This window comes from Homarus americanus, unplaced genomic scaffold, assembly GCF_018991925.1.
Source record: "Homarus americanus isolate GMGI-L3 unplaced genomic scaffold, GMGI_Hamer_2.0 scaffold31037, whole genome shotgun sequence".
Lineage (NCBI taxonomy): Eukaryota > Metazoa > Arthropoda > Malacostraca > Decapoda > Nephropidae > Homarus > Homarus americanus.
Genome location: NW_024722227.1, coordinates 13,245,520 through 13,261,665, shown reverse-complemented (window position 1 = coordinate 13,261,665; position 16,146 = coordinate 13,245,520). Strand labels below are relative to the sequence as shown.

The window sequence follows — 16,146 nt, the reverse complement described above, 5'->3', positions numbered from 1 at the left end:
AATACTTTTCAAGTGGCTACTCTGTGGTGCATCTATGATGATCTCTGCAGCTTTCCAATACAGGGGCTGATCAAACGTAATAATGGGCGGAGTATGGTGTTTGGTAGCGAGATCACAAACGAAATCAAGCGTGGACAGAATGCATGTCTTGTCCCCAGAGTACAAGTCAATCATAGGCAAAAATGCAATTGATGATTGGCGTGGGTGCTCTAATCCTTGATGAATGATATGCATCATTCCCTGCCACCCACGGGTTTCCTGCTTGAAGTTTAGTGAAAGCTCCCACAGTACATCAATTGTCTTATCACTGCTGACCAATGCCGGGAGTTGTTCAAACATGATGGTTTGGGGCACATGTTTAGCGAAGCGATGTTCAATGATTGGAATTTTACTTTTCACTGAAAAATCAAGGTTGGTAACGTTTCTCCTTGGAATGACATGATCCTTCTTTCGCCCTGGGGTGAGTGCTGCTATGATCCCCATTCCGTGGAAGATCCCCCTGCCATCAATAGAAAGGATATTGTGGTCAACATTATCCCCGGCGAAAAGAAATGTCATGTCTAGCAAATCAATGTCATCCACTAACAAATCTGGAGCAACTGAATCCGCTGCATTCTTTTCAAAACACATGACTTCTTTATAAGAACTAAATCCCATTTCATGAAGGGTATCCACCAGGAACTGTGACCGATACATATGATGTACCTGCACTGCAAGGCCAACTTGTAAGGGAGCTTCAACAGCACATGGTCGAACTGCCTGGACAATTGCATGTCCTATTCCTGCAACCTTTCGTCTTGTCTCCTTTCCCACGAAAAGACCATGCAACAGCATCTGCAGAGTGTCGGGAACAAACGAAAGGGCAGAATCAAGCTTGAGTGACTTTGCACTTTTTTTTTTTTTTAATGCCAACAACATCTGGTGTTCCCAGGCGGTCACCCATCCAAGTACTAACCAGACCCAATGTTGCTTAACTTCGCTGATCGGACGAGAAGCGGTGTTTTCAACGTGGTATGGCCTTGGATGCTGATCTGTAAGGGATGGCACATTAGACTTGATAATCACTTTAAATGAGTCGTGCCACTGTTTCAATGATCGCCTGTTTTTTGTGATTCTTCGTCCTTTGCTTGGATGTTGAAATAAGATCTCAGTATCTGTGACGTCTTTTCCCTCAGTGTCACTATGTCATAAAGGCCTTCCCCTTCAGCAAAATGAACATTGTCCCCATACTGTCTTTCAATTGTCCTTTGAGGTATTGATTTCCATATGGTTCAGAATCTGTATTTGTCAGAAATTCCTTCATTTTTTCTCGTAAATGTGAAATTCAATTGTTCTTCATCATTATTCTCAAGGTAAGAGCAAACGTTCATGAATGCCTGCTCCTGATCTTCGTTTTTGGGCCGGCCTGACTTTCTGCGCTTGCCTCTGGGACATTCTGGAACTGTAGTGGTATGCTAAGCCCAGACAGGAAATTACCACTGCAAGAGCGATGGTAAATACAGTCTGCAGCATGTAGATCACAGCCATAATATTCAATCCTGCCTTTCACAGTGAAGGCCCATTCATCTGACCGGCTGTCACAACAATCAAGAATGGTCTGCACAAACGTATCGGTCTTTACATAACTAAAGCTTGCACCTCTTGGTGTTACTGTAGTCCCACAGAAAAGGCAATCCGTTTGGCTGTTGAAAGGACTGGATGATACTCTGGCACTTCTCTTTGGTGGCTCAACTTTCTTTTTTTTTTTTCAATGTCTTTTGGATTGATGTACCTCTTTCGACATGTAATGTGTGCTTTTTCACCAGCTGAAACGACTCCATCATCCCCTCTTTGCACACTCGCACTGTGGATTCCATCAGCTCCCTTCTGAAAAGATGCGAAAGTGATGGTCATTAGTAAATAAAGTCAGTAAATAAATAATGTAAATAAACAGTCACACAAAGCAAATTGTATCTTGGATTTCACAATTATGTAATCATGCCGCTTTTTTAACAAGCCAAACAGATTCCTAGGCCACCAAAACATGGGGTTAGACATCAAAATTGCTTCTCTAGGATGAATAATGAAGGAGGAACAGGCATTTTTAGAATTTGGTGGCTATTCGACACCATCTTCAAAATTAGACCTTTCTCGTGGTAAGACTGTGGTAGACTTTTGATATGTTATTTGTATAGATATGTACATACCAAGATATGTGAACACGCCTGACACCAGGACTCTTGTTACCATCCATTGTACCATTTATTCACATGTCTGTATTACTACATATTATTATAGCATGTCTGATGTCCATGCTTATGTCTAATGCCTATGTTCATTTACTATGTCCCGATGTACTATGTCTGTACCGCGCTAGTCGAGTAATTAGAAGACCTCATTTATTGTCCTAGGAATGTCTAGCAACTCTCTTTGCCTGGCTAGCTAATTTCCCTCAGATCGGCCTCGGCCTACCTACGGTCCGGGGTCCCTAGTAATCGCTCCTGTATCGGTTGGCTATCACGCCCAGCCTTGTACCACTTATTGAATATACCTACTGCTCGTGCCCTGGAGTTTCAAGAACCTTGTCTAGGATTACATCCACCACACCACATGGCGCAGTTTGAGTAGCTCCAACACGACAGTTTACAAGCCTCAAGAGCCGGCCCCGTCTGTTTCCGGCCTCGTGTTTCCCGCCCAGAAGATATACTCCACAGTGCCCCTGGATTTAAAGTGCTTTGTGACCTTGTGAAGTGCCCTAAGTGAAGTGCAGTGCCTTTCATGTCTCTTTGCTATGTTTCTGCGGCCCTACAGGTAGCAGACACGCCTCCAGCCCAGTTTCCAAGACAGCACTTCCGGCATACACCCCCCATCCACGGAGGCTCGCAAGCCACTGCCCGCGTCCCCTTACCACCAGCATCTCGCCCGGGCGCGCGGAGGAATACACCGCCGCTAGCCGCCTCCTCTCACTTCACAAATATTACAGTCAGTACTCTTTTACTTGCCAGCCAGTTCCTGCACTTAAGCAAATCCATTGGCGAAAATATAGCACTTCACCTTATTCTCCTTGTCTTTCCCATCGCAACAATACCAAGCACGAGATGTCTGACCACGACGATTTGCTGGGAAATTTATATGAGGATTATGAGGAAGACGACGCCTCACACGCCGGGCGCGCCAAATTCAAAGGATGGGAGCCAGGATATACGTCAGTTAATCCACTTCCTACAAGTTTCTCAAGAGAAGGAAGCCCAAAGACGTCAATTAGAGGAGGAAAAACGACGTCAAGAGGAATTGTCAAGACAGTCAGAGGAATCAGCTTACCGCCTTCAACTTCAACAACAACACCAAGCTGATAACCGCAAATTCCTGGACCTATTGGAATTGCTGGCAACGAGGACGACTTCACCAGCTGCCACAACCAATTCGCCAGCTTCAGCCTCTTCATCTATCCTTCAGACAACGCCTCCTCACACGTCACCTATCTCCCCTAGGTATGCCTCAGTGTCTTCTCAACCACCCGTTCCAGTCTCAACTCTCGTCGACCTCTCCGTGCCTCCTCCACCGCCTGCCGTCTCGAGTACACCCCTGCACAGCAAGTCTTCAGTTCCCAGTCCCCCACCTCTTCAATCTGATGCAACATATCAAGTATACCGTCAATGGCGACGTCGTTTCGAAGACTTTGCTGTTATGTCTGACCTCTACCGAATGCCCCCTCATAAACAACTCATCCAATTAAGATCGTGCATTTCCCTCGATGTTCAACGCCTCCTAGAGCACACGCTAGCCATCCCCCCTGACTCCCCCAGGTCAGTGACAGAGGTTTTAAACGCCTTGCAGAGTCATTTCCGTGGCCTCCGCAATGAAGCTTTGCGTCGTAGGGAACTGCTATCCTGCAAACAAGCTTCTGGGGAATCATTCTCAGACTTCTATGCACGACTTAAGGACCTAGCAACCGAGGTGGACCTATGTACAGGCGATCCTGTAACCTGTGCTGAGATCCAGCTCAAGATGATCTTGCTGATGGGTGTACGTGACGAGGACCTGCTTCAGAAACTCCTCACCCTCGACGCCGCCTCTTCCCTCACCGACTTCGTCACCTGTTGCAGGTCGTATGAGGCCACAAGAGAGGCTGCCTCAGCTATACACTCATCGCCATCTCAAGTCCACGCCGTCTCCACCTACAAGAGGAATCAACGCCAGATGCAGACGACGTCCTCTCCACAGCCCCCGTCACAGTCACCAGTTTCTTCTCCCGAATCCTGCAGAAACTGTCAGCGCCAGCATGGTCCAGGAAAGTGCCCTGCGGCTGATAGTACATGTCGAAACTGTGGGTTTCAAGGCCATTGGCCCCGCACACCTCGATGCCCTGCCAACAAGGTCTCATGCAACGCTTGCAACAAGCAAGGACACTTCGCCAAGTGTTGCAGGTCCACCAAGAAGCCTCCATCTCCAGGTCAAAACGTCTCTTCACAGCCCGACAGAACGTCCACACCACCGTCTCCCAAGAACAACAAAGGATGCCGACGCGTGGATGATGCCTCGAGTGACAGGTCCCCCAAGCCCGTCAATGTTCGTCTGTCCTACGGTACCAACTCTTCCAACCTCCTGATGATACCTGACACGGGCGCGGACATCACGGTGATTGGACCAACACACCTGGACGCCCTCAACATCCCCAGGAGTAGCCTGTCACCCACAGCCATGAACGACGTGCTCACAGCGGACGGGTCCCCGATGTCTCCACCTTTGGGTTGCTTCAAGGCAACACTACAGCTCGGTCCCAAGTCTTGCCTTGCCACAGTCCACGTCCATGAGGGCATCCAAACCCCTCTCTTGTCATGTGGCCATTGTCAGGACTTGGCCATCGTCTCATCCGAGTTCCCAAAGCCCATCCTCGCTGTGACACACCTCAACAGGTGTGCAGAGATACCTGTTTCAGCCATGACCACACCTGCTGCCGCCCGGGAGTTCTTTTTTCGTCAGTTCAGCGACGTCCTTGTCTCCAAGCCCGACCTCCAGAAGACGCCGCTCAAGAAGATGACAGGCCCCCCGATGAGAATCCACCTCAAGCCTGGCGCGACGCCTTTCGCCATCCACACACCCAGGCCTATCCCCTTTGCCATACGGGACAAGGTGAAGGCGGAGCTCGATTCTCTGGTGCAGCAGGGGATCATCAGACACGCCGGTGAGGAGCCCTCCGAGTGGTGCCACCCTATGGTCTTGGCACCCAAGCCTGTAGGTGTTCGCATCACAGTGGACCTCACCCATCTCAACTCGCAGGTCTCCCGTCCCGCCCATCCATCGCCTACGCCCATCCAAGCAGTCCGCAGCGTCACCCCGTCTGCAAAGTTCTTTACCACGGCGGATGCACTACATGGGTACTGGCAAGTCGACCTGGCGGAAGAAGATCGCCACCTCACTACATTCATCACGCCCTACGGCCGCTTCCAACACTGCCGCGGACCCATGGGCTTCGCAGCAACGGGGGATGCGTACTGCCTCCGTGGGGATATGGCTCTGCAGGGTGTCACCAACTGCGTGAAGGTCGTAGATGACATCCTGCTCTTCGACGATGATCTCCCGGCCCACTTGAACCGAGTTCATCTGATGCTCACAAGATGTCGTGCCCATGGTATCACCCTGAACAAAGATAAATTTGTGGTCGCCGCCTCCCAAGTTAACTACTGCGGCTACAACATCTCGCCAGAGGGGATCTCAGCTGATGAGGAGAAGGTCAAGGCCATCAGGGACTTCCCTACTCCAGCGAACCTGACCGACCTTCGCTCATTTATGGGCCTGGTAAATCAGCTGGCCGACTTCTCCCCTAAAATCGCCACATCAGCCCAACCTCTACGCCCCCTCATGAGCCCCAAGCGCTCTTTCCTCTGGACTCCTGACCACGACCTAGCGTTCAGGAATGTTAAGAAGGCGTTGCTGTCACCACCAGTCCTGGCACCCTTCGACCCGTCCTTACCAGTGGTCCTCCAGACCGACGCCTCCCGTCTATACGGCCTCGGATATGCCCTCCTTCAAGACCACGGCCAGGGTAGACTGTGCTTAGTTCAGTGTGGCTCCAGGTTTTTGACGGACACGGAGACCAGATACGCCACCATTGAACTAGAGATGCTGGCAGTCGCCTGGGCTATGGCCAAGTGCCGCCTTTACCTGTTCGGCCTTGGGCATTTCACCCTCATGACGGACCATCGCCCGCTCATACCCATTCTTAATCACTACACGTTGGACGCCATCGAAAATCCTCGCCTCCAACGTCTCAAAGAGAAGACCGCCCCTTACGTCTTTACAGCTGTGTGGCGCGCCGGGAAGCTTCTGTGCATACCAGACGCCCTCTCCCGAGCCCCTGTTAGTCGCCCCACACCTGAAGATGAAGTCGACTGTACCACGGCCGCTGCTCACGTTCGGTCTTTAGTGACACACACAGCCACTTCTCTTGCTGACAAGACGACGACGACGCCCTCCATCGAAGACGATAGGACTCTCCAGGAGCTTCGCATCGCCGCCGCTCAAGACCCGGCATACGTCCAACTCCTCGACTACGTCTCCGCTGGATTCCCCACCAACCGCTACGACATTCACGCCTCCGCCCTCCCCTTCTGGAAGCTAAGGGATAGCCTCTATGCGGACGGAGAGCTGGTGTTGTACGGCCCCAGGATCGTCGTTCCCGCTGCCCTCCGCCGGCGCACCTTATCCCGCCTCCATGACAGCCACCGCGGCGTTGAAGCCACCAGGCGCAGAGCCCGTCAGACCGTCTTCTGGCCTGGTATTGACGCCGATATTAAGAGCACGGTTGAGGCCTGTGAGCCTTGCCAGCAACTCCAACCCAGCCAGCAACAAGAGCCGTACCTGTGCAATGACCTCCCAAAGCGGCCCTTTGAGTCCGTGTCCGCCGACTTCTTTAATGTGGCCGGAAAGTCTTTCCTGGTGGTCGCCGACAGGCTCTCTGGATGGCCCGTGGTAGTTCCCTGTGGTCGGGACACCACCTCTTCCAGGGTCATCCGGATGTTTTGTTGCTTCTTCCGGGAAGTCGGAGTGCCTCTCCGCCTCCGAACCGACGGTGGGCCCCCGTTCAATAGCCACGAGTTCAAGAGCTTCGCCGAAAGCTGGGGCGTCCACCACATCGTCACCTCCCCTCATTACCCGCAGGCGAATGGCCACGCCGAGGCAGCGGTAAAGTCCGTAAAATACCTCATCCTCAAGACAGCACCGACGGGGAACCTGGACTGCGAGGAGTTCGACAGGGGCCTACTGGAACTCCGTAACACCCCTACCCCTGCCGGACGCTCTCCTGCCCAGGTGTTGTATGGCCGCCCCCTTCGTACTTGTGTGCCTGCCCACCCCCAGTCCTTCTTAGATGAATGGCAGATCAAGGCGGACGAGTGTGACCGCCGTGAGGCTGCCCGGATGGCCCAAGTGACAAGCCACTATGACGCCCAAGCCCGCCCCCTTCCCAGGTTGGCCGTCGGCCAGCAAGTACGAATCCAGGACCCGACGTCACACCGCTGGGACAAGGTTGGGGTCGTCATGGGCCGTGGCGAGCCTCGTTCGTACCAAGTCCGCCTCCCCAGTGGTCGTGTGTGGTGGCGAAACAGACGCCATCTCCGCCCAGTGCCATCCTCTAGTGACGAACCTTCCTCCCCGTCCCCTGTGTCCCCTTGCCCAGACCAGGAACGAAGGTCGTCAGTTGATCCTCCCATTGTCCCTCGCCGCTCCCCCCGACTCATGGAAAAAGAGTCCGTAGCCGCTCGAGATTGCACTACGAGCGTAAAGGGGGAGGGAGGTGTATAGATATGTACATACCAAGATATGTGAACACGCCTGACACCAGGACTCTTGTTACCATCCATTGTACCATTTATTCACATGTCTGTATTACTACATATTATTATAGCATGTCTGATGTCCATGCTTATGTCTAATGCCTATGTTCATTTACTATGTCCCGATGTACTATGTCTGTACCGCGCTAGTCGAGTAATTAGAAGACCTCATTTATTGTCCTAGGAATGTCTAGCAACTCTCTTTGCCTGGCTAGCTAATTTCCCTCAGATCGGCCTCGGCCTACCTACGGTCCGGGGTCCCTAGTAATCGCTCCTGTATCGGTTGGCTATCACGCCCAGCCTTGTACCACTTATTGAATATACCTACTGCTCGTGCCCTGGAGTTTCAAGAACCTTGTCTAGGATTACATCCACCACACCACATTATTAAGCACACCTGATACTACAATAAACAGTTGAGAAACCTTTTGTAGGAATTTTTTTAGGGTAAGGTGGGTTTTTATCATATATGCAGCCGCCACAGATCAAGGTTGAAATCTCCTGTAATGTAGCAATGTTTCCTCTCTGAACTTATGACAGCGATAAGCTCCGAAAATTTATCAAGAAAATTCCTTACATTAGTGTGGGGTCTTCTGTAGATTACTCCTACTAGGATATTTCGTGTGTCGTTACGTAATTCAATGAAAACACTTTCCATGTACTCCTCCTGAACCTTTAAATCATCTCTTACAGAAGTGTTATAACTTGATATCAACATATAGGGCGACACCACCACTGTGTCGTGACGTGTTGACGCAGTGTCTATTATATTTAGGAATGTTATACAAATGGTCAATATCGTTAGTGAGTTTGGTCTCACAGAACCCAAGTACATCAAATTTGTGGGCAATAGAAGATAAACACTGATCTAAAAAGGTATCTAGATGAAGAGGAATACTGCTGATGTTATGGCTAATCAAGGAGAAGGAATGAGGTAGTAGGAGACTAGAACTAAACTCGGGAGAGTCAGGAAAGTAATAGTTACAGTTTGGGTTGGTGTAACCCAGTGAGTTTTGTAGAAAGGCATCAGGATCGATACGAGGGAGTATTGTGTCGACACTATGGGTAAATGGGGTGTAACACATACGATCTAGCACATCTTAGGGAATAGTGGATGTCATGTTTCTTGACCTGACCTCATATTTTGTAAGGTCACCCTGTGTACATAAGCTCTCTCTTTAACGCCTCAATAGCAAAAGGACACTTCCCCACGTATTTCAAAACAGCCAAAATCAGACTCATACCCAAACCCGATAAAAACCCAACATCCTAAATATTCTATCTATTTCACCATCCCGTACACAGGCCCACTCAGTTTCACCCTTAGAAATAAACTTAAGAAGCTTTTCAATGAATTCTATCCACAAGTTTATCTTAGACTAATCTTTAAAATCCAGAGTTCAATTCAAAAAATCTTTAAAATTAAAGACACCATACCCACACACCTGCAATCCTCAGTTGTTTATCAATTTACTTGTGCTAGCTGTAGGGCAGCGTAGAGTATATAGGTAAAACTAAAAGACATTTGACAACTCGCATCCATGAACACTTGGGCCGTTCCGTTCGAACAGGCCAGTTAATCGCACAACCACCACATTCAGCTATTCGTAACCACGCCCACCAACAAGATCACCTGTTTTCGCCGTCTGATTTCTCAGTTCTTGGCAGGAGCGACTGTGATACAGACCTCCTCATTATGGAGGCATTACACCAGTATAAAGCAAAGCCATCCCTTTGTGATATGGCCTCTAGTGAATTGCTGTGTTTTTTCTCACTAAGGCTCGTCTGAATTAAGGTATTACCTCCCTGTATATTTTATTTCATACTTTTTATTCCTGATTTTAGCTTTGTATGTAGGTGTCTTGTCATTTTTGTCGGTTTTGAATTGGATTGCTCTCTTTTAAATTTTTAAAGTTTATCTTAGGTAAATTTTCGTATAATATTATGTTTTTATTGTATATCACCTGTATCTGTTGATTTGTGTGTAGCTGTATGTTTTGTGTATTTTCCAACATTTAAATAAGCTTATATAACTGGCAATTTCTACTGTTTTATGTGTACCTGAACTTGTGTATGTATAAATATGTATATGTGTGGTTGTTGGTACGCCTGTGTGTATATGTGTCTTTCTAAACAATATGTTTTCATACCTATATTTACAATCATGTCAGTGTGGATAAGGCATACAAAGCCTTCAGTGCAGAAGGTGGCTAAATGGCTGGTACTACACTAAATTGCCATCACTGCCCAAATGTAAAATTAAGTACCCATTCACAGCTAGGTGGAGTAAAGATGTCCCAGGGATGATCCAACTACATCCTCTTGGCACCTCATGTGCAGTTGTAGTCCGGCGAGATTCGATAGAATTGTAGATTTTGTTAACAGAGGAATTTACAGCAGGTAATGGCAGCTTCTTCCGCCTTGTATTGCCGCTTCGCTTTTTGTTTGAGGAGCAGTCCCACTTTACTGCCTCCTACCACTGGCACTCTGCAGCAGCGTGGTGTAATTGTATAAAACGCTGCTTTCTTGCGTGTCAGCCAAATTATAGTAATGCACTTTAAGTCTAAACTGTGCTTAGTGTATTATTTCCACAACACCATCTGGACCAACTCATTGCTCTCCAAAGCTACTCCTCTTGGGTTTCACTTTAACCATCATTTTCCAGAAAAAAATGGTTAGTACCGAACATGGTAAAAATTATTGCAGTCATCCTTCGCAAATGCTGGCTTGTATAATGCCGAATTAGCAGGTAAACTATTTACCTTTTCAACGTCAAAAAATCTCAAATACCGCGGCAACTCAACTACAACGAGGGCTGCCACAAAATTCTCAGATCGATTTTTTTCATTATTTAAGTAATGATATGATTTTTTTTAACTTCTCAAGCTCTTAAATAATTATGAATGGCTTATTATTAAAAAAAATTACCTTTGGATTGTTTAATATTTATCCTGACAAAGATACAACCGAAATTAGATCCACCAATCACAATCATAAGAATGGAGGAAACTGCAGCGGGCCTATTGGCCCATACTGGGCAGTCCCGTTTACACCCAACCCCTATTGCTCATATAAGCATCCAACCTATGTTTGAAGCTATTCAGTGTATTCGAGTCAATGATGATATTTGGTAACTTGTTCCATTCATCCACTACTCTGTTTCCAAACCAGTGTTTACCTATTTCCCGCCTAAATCTAAATTTGTCTAATTTAAAATCATTGTTACTAGTTCGCTCCTGGTTGGATAATTTGAGTACCTTTGTAATGTCCCCTTTGTTTAGCCCTGCCTTCCACTTGTACACCTCTATCAGGTCGCCCCTCGCTCTACGTCTCTCGAGGGAGTGCAAATTAAGATGCTTTAACCTGTCTCTATACTCAAGGTTCCTAATGCCCGGGATTAGTCTTGTCATTCTCCTCTGATTTCTTTCCAAGGATTCTATATCCATTCTGTAATAAGGTGACCAGAATTGAACTGCGTAATCCAGGTGTGGTCTCACAAGAGCAAGATACAGTTTTAGGATGACCTCGCTAGTCTTGTAACTAACACTCCTTTGTATGAACCCAAGTACTTTATTAGCCTTGTTACAAGCAAAAACACATTGTTTACATGGCTTAAGGTTCCTACTTATCATTACTCCTAAATTTCTTTCGCAGTCGGATTTCTCTATGGCATCGTTGTTCATCTGGTATCTGGTTTCCCTGTTTACATCTCCTATACTGAGTACTTTACATTTGTCCACGTTGAATTTCATCTGCCATTTTTCAGACCATTCGAAAAATTTGCTTAGATCTTCCTGTAGTTTTGCTGAGTCCTCGTCAGATTTAATAACACGTCCTATTTTAGTGTCATCAGCAAATTTACTTATGTTGCTGTCTATGCCGATATCTATGTCGTTTATGTATATAATAAATAATAATGGTCCAAGTACTGAGCATTGGGGAACTTTCTAAGGAAGAAAGTGTTTACAAGATAGGCACAAAAAATGGAATAATTGTTTCCACACGGAGTATCTGTCAAGGTGAAGGATATATATAGTGCCACTGTAGAAGTAGCTGCCTAACAAAGCGGTGCTCTTGTCTGAAAGGCGGCCTTCTTTGCAAAAAAGTATGTCGTAGCCACAGAATTTCATATTCATGTTTACAGTATACAAGGAGAGAGAGAAAAACCCTATTTTATTACCCTTCCGTCGCAAATTTATATTTTTCGAGTATTTTGGACTTCAGATTTACTGAAGAAGTTACATTTTGGTGGGAGACACTGTTTCCATCTGACTCTCTGTCAAGCCAATCAGCGTTGCCATCGGTGCCACGTGACTATGTCTAGCGGATCTATCCAATCAACGTTGCTCTAGGAGTCTAGGTGTTACATGATACTCCTGCCCATGTGCAGATTCAAATTCAAGTTTTTTTTTTTTTTTTATTATTATTGGGCATCCCCCTACATCCTTGTGTAAGGTGAAGCGCAGAAGCGTTTACAGTGCCCAACAGGGAAGCATGCTAAGTTCATGCTTGCCTTTATGTCTCATGAGTTAAGGGCGTAGAAGCCTGAAGAGTCAATGGTTTATGTCTACGCAAGTTATTGGAAGCTCCAACAACTTGTCCCTGAATACGAATTCGCAACATTCGATTTACAGCACGTACAGTCACCCAAAATAGTCCTGTCGCGAACCACGAACCCCGAGATTCAGACTTGTGAACCCGAAGCAGTAGACACTGATACATTATTCTGTCCATAAATGCTTCTGATTCAAAAGTCTGAATCTCGGGGTTCACGGTTCGCGACAGGACTTTTTTGGGTGACTGTACCTACTTTGCTGCTAGGTGAACAGGGACCAAGGGAGGCTGGGAAGTGTGTCTGAACAACTTTCCACCGGCCCGGGAATGGAACCCGTGACATCTCACTTGCCAGGCAAGAGCGGTACCGTTCTACCTGCCGGCGCCCCCAGTTGGTTTGGCTAGTCGCAAGATGGTGTCTCTCTGCACTGGTGTTTTATCTCAGCTTGGCAAACCATACACCGTGGATTTGAGCCATTGACATTTTTAAGGTCGTGGTATTCTGTCAATCTCTGTGAAGTGCTACAGGCGGTCATACGTAAAATATAGAACAACTGTGGATGGATATCAAGTGTTGGGTGTTTCGTGCCGGCAATAAAAATGACCATTACCAACAATATTTCGCTCTGTACTACAAGTAGCATTACTTTATCCTCCAACATCTGATAATTAAGGTAAGTTTTTTACACAACGGGAGGTCGAGGGGTGGTAGGAGGTTTGGTCAGGTCTTAAGGGTTTGTCTGCTGAGGAGGTTTCGTCAGTTTTGTTTTGTTTTCTAGCATTTTAACCCCACAATTTCCTTCTACCGCTAAGCCCTGCCCACTTTGTGCAACCAATATTATTGGTAATGGTGGGAGGCAGGGGGGGGGGGGGTCATATCTCCGGAACGGCTCATTTACAACGGAAATGAAAGTCAGATTCGCATGAAACACCATAAAATACACTTGGAAAACCGATTATTGTTAGTAGTTTCCGTGGTCGACGTGTTCCGAATCTTTACCATTTCTTGTGTGAAATTGTGAAATGAGTAATTTTTACCAATGTAAATTGTATTTACTTTTTCATTCACACAAATTGCCCAGTTCGTGAACTGGATTGAAATCGGCATACCCTCGAGGTGATGTAGGGGTGATGGTGGGGCCCCATACACTGTGCCCTGTTGTAGCTTAACGTCACCAGATAATGAGACCTCAGAACACCTCAAGATCTGAAAGACTCAAGGTAAACAATTTTAACCTGATCACTGTTAGGTTAACCTTTCATAATTGTTAGTTCCCAAGTTACGAACTTACAGATGCGACAGTCATCAGTTTTTGCTCACTTAATAATATTAAGGATGTAAAATGTGGTAAAAGGTTAATGACAGGTCTGACATGTTATTTTTTTTTACAATCAATATGTAATTCCAAACAATGACAACAATGTGGAACTTGTGTGGTAACGTTTCTCTGTACATTCGTGATAAGGGAGTCTAGTTACCAAATATTGTTTTCTACAGAATTAGTCTGATAATAATATTTTCTTTTTTGTAATATAAGATTGCTCTCACATTAGTGATTTGTGTATGAAGTCATCAGGCGTAAACAGCTCCACTTGTTGGGACACTCCCGGCAACTATACTAGGCGCCGCGTTGTTTTAACTCGTGCTGTAAGAAGCTCCATCTATGGATTGAAAACCGAAACTGAATCAGAGGACTCACAAGGCTCACTTCAGCGGTTCATTCTCGTTGCCAAAGACACGGACTTTTTGAGGTGACTGTACTGTACAATTACCTCCGATGAACGTAGCACAGCTGCCGGTACGAGATGTAGCTCAGCGCCTTAGTCACAACACAGCGCCTTAGTCAGGGCTGCATGAATGGAAGTGAAACAGTGAAATTACCTTGTTTGTGATAAGATTCAAACAATAAAGGAGGTAAAAAGATAAACGAACCCTGTAATACGTGTTATGCTGCATTGTTGTGTAGCCAGCCAACAGGATAGTGTAGTTCTGTTTTACGCCCATGACCCGAGCCCTCACACACTCCCAAGTCGTGGTACTGGACGTTCATGTTGAGGCAACTGTACATTATGGCAGCTCATTCACGTGTGTGTGAGCAGCAAGGGGGAAATTGAAAAACACACTTTGCAGATATCAGTTTTGCTAATGCCGAGAAACGACTTTACTTATCTGCGTTTCCATATTTCACATTCATATTAGTGATTTCAGTGTTTAAAAACACTTGAAACAATTAAAGCATCAAGATATGCTTAATATGGGAATAATTATAAACTTAGGTTTTAATGGAAAATCCATCATTGTGAAAATATCTCCCCCCCTCAATCAATCTTCAAAACGGAATGTTGCTTTACTACTTAACGCAAATCGCAAAAAATATACTGTATTTCTGTATCATCATACACGCTTTACTAGCCAGATTCTGAGAAACTGGATCAATGCCCATTGAGGTGAGGCACCATGACCGACCAACACCACACTCCTCACAGTATTCTCTGACCCCTACCTCAGCACCCATCCAACATCGGACTTAAAACTCTTAAACTTATAATATATAACAAAGTCAACTAATAACAGATCAGCATAAGTGAACAGTCGATGTGAACTAATGATTAATATATAACTATAAATTTCAGACTGCTTAATGTTATATCTGCTTGTCGCTAAAAGGAAAACATATAATTTATTTTCAGGAAAATATTGCTGTTACCAGTTAGTACAATTACAGTTAGATGTAATATATTACATGAACAACATTGGTGATTCGTTGGTGATGTAGTCACCGGAAGACACTACTGCGACTCAGGTCAAGATTTCAATATATACATATATATATATATATATATATATATATATATATATATATATATATATATATATATATTTATATATATATATATATATATTTATATATATTATTTATATATATATATTTATATATTATATATTATATATTTATATATATATATATATATATATATATATATATATATATATATATATATATATATATATATATATATATATATATATATATATATATATATATATATATATATATATATATATATATATATTTTAGTCACATAACCGCGGACTTCGAACATATAATCAACGACCTCACCAGCAGGAATCAGACCTCGACCTACTGGGTGGGACTAGGGAACGCTTACCGGCTAGGCCACAAGGACACTAAAAGTTCTAGACTCTGTTATATTTCACACAAAGCCTGTTCATCGAGCTGATGGCGCCGTGAACCTCATTGGGAAACTGCCCGTGCCTCTTATGTGGTGTCAGTAGCATTTTACCGAATCAGCTGGTATGAAACGCGAGGTACATATATATACTTCATTTTTAGTCCATATAACACGCGGACTTTGAACATATAATCAACGACCTCACCAGCAGAATCAGACCCTCGACCTACTGGATTATAGGGAACGCTTACCGGCTAAGCCACAAGGACACTAAAAGCAGTTCTAGACTCTGTTATATTTCACAAAGCCTGTTCATCGAGCTGATGGCGCCGTGAACCTCATTGAAACTGCCCGTGCCTCTTATGTGGTGTCAGTAGCATTTACCGAATCAGCTGGTATGAAACGCGGTACATATATATATACTTCATTTTTAGTCCATATAACACGCGGACTTTGAACATATAATCAACGACCTCACCAGCAGAGCACGGGCAGTTTCCAATGAGGTTCACGGCGCCATTAACGATATATATATATATATATATATATATATATATATATATATATATATATATATATATAT

The 16,146-nt window shown here is 45.4% G+C and overlaps 1 non-coding gene across 1 annotated transcript; it reads right to left on the bottom strand.

Annotated features, from left to right (window-relative positions):
* Window positions 1-906: 906 nt before the first annotated feature.
* On the bottom strand, window positions 907-1,024 carry LOC121862686. The gene has a single exon (XR_006088269.1). It is a non-coding gene; the product is annotated as a 5S ribosomal RNA (ribosomal RNA).
* Between the last annotated feature and the right edge of the window lie 15,122 nt (window positions 1,025-16,146).